A 9,006-nucleotide genomic window follows, 5' to 3' on the forward strand; every position below is an offset into this window, starting at 1 on the left:
GAACCCTCGTATTACTTAAGACTGATGGACAACCATCATCATATATATAACATGCTTACAAGTATCTTCAAACTCTCTTCTAGTTGCATTTTAAAGCCTGCAACTGAATAACAGAACCCAATTTTCACTTGAAAAAAGGAATAACAAAACTCATTGTTTTAAAAGTCAGAGAATAAGACATTCAGGCTAGTATTAAAGTGAGGCAAGTAGGTTGAGAGACCAATACCAAATTGTAGAAAAATAATCCATGCTTTCCTTTCTATCAGATGCTTTACTAATTAAAACCTCGTATCATAGAAACCAATACATTACGTGCTAGGTGCAAGGCACAAATATGTCCATCACACAACCCTTTTTATTATCGCTCTTCACCTCACATCAAGCCTAGAGGTGTCTCTTGGAAAGCCTTGACAAGGTAATCAGGGTAATCCCTAGATCAACCTTCTTTATTGATTTATTTCGCACTATTGAATTAATCATATTTAATTAAAATAATCAATTTTGATGTCAACATGGATTGCACCTTTGGAATGTTGTAATGTTCATCTTCTTTGTCATTTTGCATCTGCCTTTCCTTGCAGTTCATCCCTTTACATCCATCTTTTCAGGAAAGTTAAGCATTTGAGTAGTACTTTAAGTTCCTTGACAGTGCAAACCATGGTCCAACGAACCGGTCCGTACCGGCCGTTCGGGTCGTATCGGACTGGTCCGGCGTATAACCAGTATGTCGGAGCCGTAGAAACCGGTACGGGCCAAACCTAGCTAAAACCAGGGAAGATGAAGAGAAGGAGAGAGAGAGCAGAGAAGAGAGGGAGGGAGGAGAGGTCTCCGCCACCCGTGGAGGGCCGCGAGGGGCCGGCGGAGGCTGAGGGGGGCGGCGGAGCCCGCGGGGAGGGGCGGGGGAGCTCGCGGAGGCCAAGGCCGCGGCTGCGTCCCCTGTTTCTTTCGAAACAAAGAATGCGGCCGCGGAAAAAAAAATTAGAGATTTTTAAGTGAAAAATTTGAGAATTTTTAAGTGAAATTGGCAACCAATTTGCCGACTTCACTTAAAAATCCTATATTTTTTAAGTGAAATTGGCAACCAATTTGCCGCCCCCCCGCAACCCTCCGCAAGAGGCCTCTCCTCTCCTCCCTCCCTCCCTCCCCCGCTCGCTCTCTCGTTCTCTTCTTCTTCCTCGGCTCCAGCGGAGAAGAGTGCTCCGATTCGGTACCGGTTTAAACCGATACAAATCGGAACAGTACCGATCCAGTAGGTGACCGGTATGCCTACCAGTACGGCGAACCTTGGTGCAAACATTTAGCACATATATGTATTTGTCTTGAACCTTCCATATAATTCACATTTAGTGCTTTAACATTGTTCTGGCAACTTAATCAATCAAGCAGAATTCTGCTGATAAAATCTTAAGCAGTGATTGTGTCAGAGTGAATTTTGTTTCAACAAGTCGTCCTCCATCTTACAGCACAAAGTTGGCCGTCCTTTTATGTTTCTGTGCAACTTCATTCAAATTAGAAGCACATCCAGCAATAACTTCAAAACCAATGGCTAAATGTGGCAATAAGTCTGAAATATAAATCTTAATCCTTAAAGTTTCACACTACAATATGAACTTTAATCTTCTTACTTGGCAAAACTATTTCTTAAGTTAGGGTTCAATAAGTTTTCCCTCAAAATAAGAAAAAAAAAAGGAATTCTATGATTCACCTGTTTTTGATAATACACTGCTTTGTGGTCCAGAGGGGTACCATAAACCAACAGAAAGCATTTTTGTGAATCTAAAACGAGAAAAAAGTTGGGACTTGGGACATGTGTTTGTTGTACAGTTCATACATAAAAAAGAGCATAACTACACTTACAAAGCGGTGCATAAAATTATACATAGTATTTACTGATTTTGCTTAGACATGCAAACGCCTTAATAATCAGTAGGCATATGAGATTAGTCACTAACAGTAGGCCTTGGAGCCTCAAAAAGAATAGATTTTGAAAAATATTAATCAGCAGGAAATTAGTTACAGGACAGTCGCATGTAATGTCTACTATGTTGTTTGAAGGCCACTTTCCTGCATCTAGTTGATACAGATTCAAATGGCTGAAAGGAAATACTTTACCATCACTGCAAACATCTAAAACAATTATAATTAATAATCATTGTCCTAATAGGACCACCCAACATAACTGTTACATGAAAAGTAAAAATGTTAGGGGAAATAAAGTGCATGGTAGAAGGAATACGATGTACAGGGCCTCCAAGCCTCCACATAGCAAAGTCCCAATTGTTCATATGATGTCAGTGCTCACACTGATTGCTGTAACAGCCAGCCATCACCAGCTTGCTGGCAGAACCTAAAACAGCATACAAAACTTGATTTAATGCATCTCATGAAAATGTAATTTGACTTTTTCAAAAGTGAAAGCATATGCTTTGTATCTCCTAATCAGTTGAAATCAATCAGATATTGTCTAGCAAGTTTATGATAATAAAGTAATAATAAAATGTTTCCAAGCTTGCAAAAGCAATTCATACTTTTTCCAATGCATTTGTCCTTTACAAGGATTTATGATCTGCAAAGAAAAAATTCTGCTGATAAATAGGATAGCAAAATGCTTCCTAAAGCCAGGGGTGGCACAATGCATTTGGGGGTCCAAGGCGAACTCACTAAGATAGGCCTTTTTTTTTATAAAATATTTTAGTAAGTGTAAAATATTTTAAAATTTTACTTAAAAATAATTCGTCTAGCTTTTTGAGATGCAAAATTACTAGTTTTACACTCAATATTTATTAAAATACTATTTTCAATCGATAATATAAATAATCCATTTAATCTTTCTTGTGACGTAGTTGACCACAAATAAGATTTTATCAACTTTAATTTTAAAAAACTTCTTTCAGCAGAAGCAACTGTTACATCACTTACAGGTATTGTTAACAATATCCTATAAGCAATGCATGCATTTGGAAAAAAATCTATTTTTTTTATAAAACTTAAAGTATCAATAGGGGTCCTAATTTCTGTTTGTAAATTTTTTTTTAAAACTTTTAACTTTGAAAATAGATCAAGACCATCAATATCAGAATATTCTCCATGCTTTAAAAAATTTTTAAGATTAAGACAACACTTTTTACCTTTCCATTTGCCATAAAGAAATACAGAAATATTGATAATCTGATAAAAAGAAATCCATGGATACTTTAAACCTTTTTAAAAATGTAGAAATAACAATGAAATAGATTGAAATTAAAATGAAAAAATGTAACTAACAGAACCACTTAAAGAATAAAATCATCTTTCACATTCAACATTAAGACATAAAGCCCAAATAGTAGATTCAGGGATAAAAAACAAGAAAAGCAAGATGGTATTATAAATGAAAACAAAAACTACAAAGTAAAATTAGTCTATGTGTTCTAATGATAGCGAAAAGTAGCCTACATTATCTTCTCCAGATAGCAACAATGGAACTTGTGTTTAAAATCAGAATTGTTTCATTAAGCCGTAAGCCATACACCCATAGCATTATATAAAGAGAACAGATGTAAATCCAGCCTTTGATAGATGAGATATTCTTGTTTATTATCGAAAATATGTCATTAAAATACATGACCCTACAAAAATTGCTCTGACAAGACTTGAAAATTAGATCTTCAATAACATGATAGTGCACATGAACATGGATGAAACGTAAAATCCAGTCCAAACAAGAAGTTAGCTACATTATGGACTAAATGATCTTGAAGAAACTTTCCAAATCATGAGCAGGTAGCAAATATTAGTACACAAAACATCAATTCAATTATATATCAGTCCCCTGGATTTCATGTCCAACAAAAGCATTCCAAAAGTCGCTTCCTCTGCAAGGACTTTCTTATCTACCAGTATGATCACCTTCCGTCATCATTTTATTGTATAAAACCCAAAGGCAAGAAGAGCAAGCTAAAGAGAACATGTACAATTGGCTTGATTCCCTACTGAATTCTCTTATAGAAAGGGTGCGACATTCATAAATCCTAGACCTGGCATAAACTCCTCAATCAATCTCCAAATAATGAGCACAGCACTGAGATTTTTCGGAAAGGAATAGGAGGGGTGAGCATCATTTACTGTAATCAGGAATTTACTAGAATAATGATGATAAAATGATACAATAGGGAAAGATGAAACAGAAAAGCTCTACGTTTTCTGCCCTTTGTTGAATATAACCAGAATTTTCGCCACTTCAATCAAATCAAAAAGGGCAGGTAGCAGCTTCCAAATGATACTTTTTCTCTCAGAAACAATATTAACAAAAACAACGGCCACTGCATTATGCTTGTTGAAGCTTACTTTCTTTCCAATCTTCAGATTCTTTAATGTCGTGAATGACTTCTTAAAACAAGAATTTGGTAATTTTTCTCTCTAACAATAATTGCTCGACCTAGTGCACTACTTTTTAAATGAAGAAAACAAGATTCTAGACACCCTCTCAACTCAAATCACCTTAAAAGGCTAAGCCTTGTAAACCATTTCCTTAATTAAGGAGATGCATCCATCTCCTCCACTTCCGTCTCGATCCCGAGAGCGACGCCTTAAACCCTAGAAAACCGAGGGAGAGACGACGCCTTAAAACTTGGGAGGAGGAGGAGGAGGCGGCGGAAGAGGATTGGGAGCAGAGCGCGAGACGAGGCTTAAAAACGCCGCTCCGCTCCGCCGAAGGGTTTCGTGGCAGCTATCAATCTTGGAAACGCATGCGAACGTATAAGAGCGGCAATATTTTGGGCAAGTTTAAGCCCGGTCCGAATTCATTAAGAAGATCCGAGGGCTGGCTCTTGTTTGGGCCCAGATATACTGTTAAACGCAGGCATGAGCATGGATCGAGCCCACAATCCATGGCGTGGTGCCCGGCCCAAGAGAGGTTGAGAGCACTTTCAACAAGGATGGAGAGAGAGAGAGAGAGAGAGAGGGAGAGAGGATACTTCAAGTACTCGACATTGACAAAAATCAAGTGGACAATTGGCCATTTTGGCACAGATGGAGGTATCGGCACCGAAGTAGAGCACGCCTGAATTAAGCCTAGTTTTAGCTCAGCTTGTTTTGTATTTGAGCCAAACTCTAGGCAGCTCATTTGATTTCAAGTTGCTCACTCATGTCAAGAACTTGAGCCATGCATGGACCGCAGGTCATTACATCATGCTAGAGCTGGCATAGGCACTTAAATGACATGATGCTAAACTCATAAGGTTATTAACAATGTGAAGATTGTGATTGGCTACGATGATTGGCTGGATATAGAGCGGTATAGGTAGCATGGGAGTGCTCAGAAGGCTAACGGGGCCATGGATTGGATGGCTTTATATATGGCTAATTATATTGAAAGTGTCATGTACGTTAGGGTGAAGGAGTTGTCTAGAACACTCCGTGATTTGTTGTTTTCTGACCTTCTTAGATGTATCCATAGTAGAACATTATTGTGTGTGTGAGAGAGAGAGAGGGGCTCCTTGGATGGCTAGAACTTTTTCATTTTGGAAGGAAAAAGTTTGCTGGACTTGGCAAATAACAGTTGTTCTTCATACTCGTGCATGAAGGTGCCACCATAATTTGATATAAATCTCCATGATCCATTTAAGTTCTCCTATGCATTACAAAAAAGCTATCGTTCGTACTATATAACTATCAACTATCACTACTAAAAATGTTTTAAAAAAAAGACACATCCCATAAAGCAAAACATTTTAAGAGATTTTCTTTTTCTCGAATGCAAAACGGAGGAAGCAAGACACTTCCCCCTATTTTAAGTCATTTTAAGAGAATCAAATCAAAAAAGGGGGCGAAGTGGGGCCTGTTGGTAACAAACTAAAATGATATCAACCGCGGTGCATGGCTCCCCGATGAATATCTAAAAAAGAACTCCACGACTGCATACCACCATTCGAAGGGCCCATTAAATCCTTCTCTCGCCTTCATCAACCTTCCTCTTTCGAAGATAACAACAAAAAGTTTCCCACCGAAACCTTTATCCCAAGGAAGGTTAATTATACTTTCACGCAAAAGATAAGATACAACCCGATCCTATTTGGTATAGCGAGTGCTCCGGGCATAGAAGGATTTTATATAAATTCCTCTATCCAAAACTAACAAACAGTTTCGAGACATTTGGGCGATTGTGAATGATGGAGTGGCTTTTAAAACTAAACATGTATACCGAAAGGCCAACAAAACAGCGGACTGGATGGCAGCATATATGGCCAGTCACTCAGAAGACACCCTGTGGATTGGAGAGGGAGAATTGCCTAGTGTGACTTAAAAAAAAAAACCTAACAGGCTGCCAAAATAACTTGAACAGATCCAAATCCTAATTATCGTTAACTATCCATAATTAGCCGATCACAGATAACGACGCACGCTCCGGACATTCCCAGGGTGGATGCCATCTAGGTGTCATCCGTGGGGGCCCACCAGTTATTCCCCGGGAGGCCCACCTCACACCTATGGCTCTCCACCTGTCCACATGTACTATCCCTCACACCATTTCTGCCCCAGCTGGGACAACTCCGGATTCCTATCTTCGGTATGCGGAGGATCGTACTCTCCCCCTCGCCTCCTTTTTTTTTGCCAAAAAGAGGAAAAAATGATGATAGTCTTTTTGTAAATGCGTACATACCTTGCTGGGGTAACATCAGGAGATGACAAAGCCGTAACCTTGGAAGATAGAACTATCGAAGTAGCAGTGCAGTTGCTGCCGGGTGGATTCAGTGTTTTCTGACTACCAGATTAGACATATGCCCAGGATTGCATCGGACCACAGTCCACTATTGGTGAGCACCGAGGTGCTTGTTCCCACCCATTCCCCATTTAGGTTTGAGAAGTTTTGGCTCAATTACCCTCGGTCTTGGGGGATGGTTTGGGAGGCATGGAGGACACCGGTTAGAGGAGATGTTATGTATCATGTGTCTCACCGACTAGAGTTGACGAGAAGACGGCTACGGAGGTGGAACCATGAGGAGGTGGGGGACATCTTCAGGAGGGTGGAGGACCTAGAGGGGGCTATCACTAGTCTACAGGCTCAGGAGGCTCAGAGTAGAGGTTTATTAGAGGAGGAGGTGGACGAGCTCAGATCACACTTGGCACTGCATGATTCTCTACTCAGACAGCAGGAGATATTCTGGAGACAGAAGTCGAGGATTTAGTGGTTGCTAGAGGAGGATCAGAATACTAGGTTTTTTCATCAGGCGACAGTCATCAGGAGGCACCAGAACAGGATCAGAGCTATTAGGGATGAGGATGGGCAGTTGTTGGAGGATCCTGATCAGATACGACAGATTGTGGAGAGTTTTTTCAGGACTCGGTGGACTGAGCAGTTAGGGGGTGGTAGTTCAAATGACATACCAGCACCTGAGGTTGGGGTGTCGGCGGAGGAGATTGCAGCACTGATTAGGCCGGTTTCGGCAAGGAAGGTTAGGGAGGTGGTCTGATCCCTTGAGGAGGACAAGGCCCCAGGGTCAGATGGTTTTCCACCTCTATTCTTCCGAAGGTATTGGACAATAGTTGGACAGGATGTGACAGCCGCCATACAACAGTTTTTCAGTACATCCACGATGACGACGGATTGGCAGCAGACCTATATTACACTAATACCGAAACGGCAGGACGCCATGAAGCCGGGACACTTTCGCCCGATTAGTCTTTGTACGACCTTGTACAAGGCTACGACGAAGATTCTTGCCATCAGGTTGAGAGATATTTTGCCGAAGTTGATCAGTCCGGTGCAGGGTTCTTTTGTGGGAGGGTGGAGTATTTCTTTTGTGCAGGAGTTTATATTTGACTTGCACAGGGCACCGATGAGGAGGAGCTTGATAGGGATCAAGCTCGACATGGAGAGGGCGTACGACAGGGTGAGTTGGGATTTTTTGATACGGTCTATACAGGGGTTTGGCTTTCATGAGACATGGATCGGCTGGATTATGGGCTGTGTGAGGGCTCCTTCCTTCGCCATCTTGGTGAATGACTCACCATCCCAATTTTTTAAGTCTACTGGAGGGCTACGCCAGGGATGTCCCCTTTCTCCACTGCTATTCATTATGTGTGCGGACGCACTATCCAGGGCCCTCAGACAGGCGATGGCCACTCAGGAGTTGGAGGCTTATAGCCTTGTGGTGGGGGGTCCTTCGTTCTCTCATCTACTTTTTACTGATGACTGCTTATTATTTGCCCGGGCTTCAAGGTAGGCCGCAGGGGTCCTCCGCAAGATTCTTTGGCACTATTGTCAAGTGTCAGGACAGTGAGTCAATTTGTTGAAGTCATCTATATGTTTCAGTCCGAAGATCAGGCAGAAAGTGAAGAACTCTATCTTGGAGACTTTGGGGGTGGGTGAGCAGGAGGGCACAATGAGGTATCTAGGGGTCCCGATCAGTGGATGGCGGTTGTGTAGCGGGGACCGTTCCTCACTCAAGCTTAGCATCAGGCAAAGATTGGAGGGATGGCAAATGCATACTCTCTCTATGATGGGGAGGATTACCCTGGTTCAATCACTCATTTCTTCAATCCCCATCTATTTATTATCCAATTCCTTTATTCCTGTATCTTTTGTGAGGACCCTTGAGTAGCTCTTTAGGAACTTTGTGTGGGGGAGGAGCATGGGTAGAGGTGGTATCCACTTGTTGGCATGGGAGGTGGTGTGTCAGCCGAGTAGGTATGGAGGCTTGGGCTGTTGCCTTTGGTGGCGAGACGGGAGGCTCTAGCAGCACGACATACGGCGAGATTTTTGCTCGAGCTGGATAGTATGTGGTCCTCGTTAATGAGGGCCAAACATGGTGCGCTACTACCTGGAGCGCGAGGGGGCCGGCTCCACTCTCTGGTTTGGAGAGAGATGTGTGCTAGAGCAGCATTGGTGCTTTCGGAGATTAGATGGGCTATTGGGGACGGGCGGTCCATAGATATTTTGGAGGATAGCTGGGTGACTAAGCAGCCGATCAGCCAACATCTGACCATGGTAGACTCGACGAGGATTGCTGGATATAGGGTCAGCGA

The 9,006-nt window shown here is 41.9% G+C and overlaps 1 long non-coding RNA gene across 1 annotated transcript; it reads right to left on the reverse strand.

Moving 5' to 3' along the window:
• Positions 1-1,975: 1,975 nt before the first annotated feature.
• On the reverse strand, positions 1,976-4,722 carry LOC120112806. Its single transcript, XR_005514442.1, has 2 exons — positions 4,480-4,722; positions 1,976-2,347 (listed from the first exon to the last, which is right to left on the reverse strand). It is a non-coding gene; the product is annotated as an uncharacterized LOC120112806 (long non-coding RNA).
• Positions 4,723-9,006: the final 4,284 nt, after the last annotated feature.

The sequence above is a fragment of the Phoenix dactylifera genome, chromosome 12 (assembly GCF_009389715.1).
Source record: "Phoenix dactylifera cultivar Barhee BC4 chromosome 12, palm_55x_up_171113_PBpolish2nd_filt_p, whole genome shotgun sequence".
Lineage (NCBI taxonomy): Eukaryota > Viridiplantae > Streptophyta > Magnoliopsida > Arecales > Arecaceae > Phoenix > Phoenix dactylifera.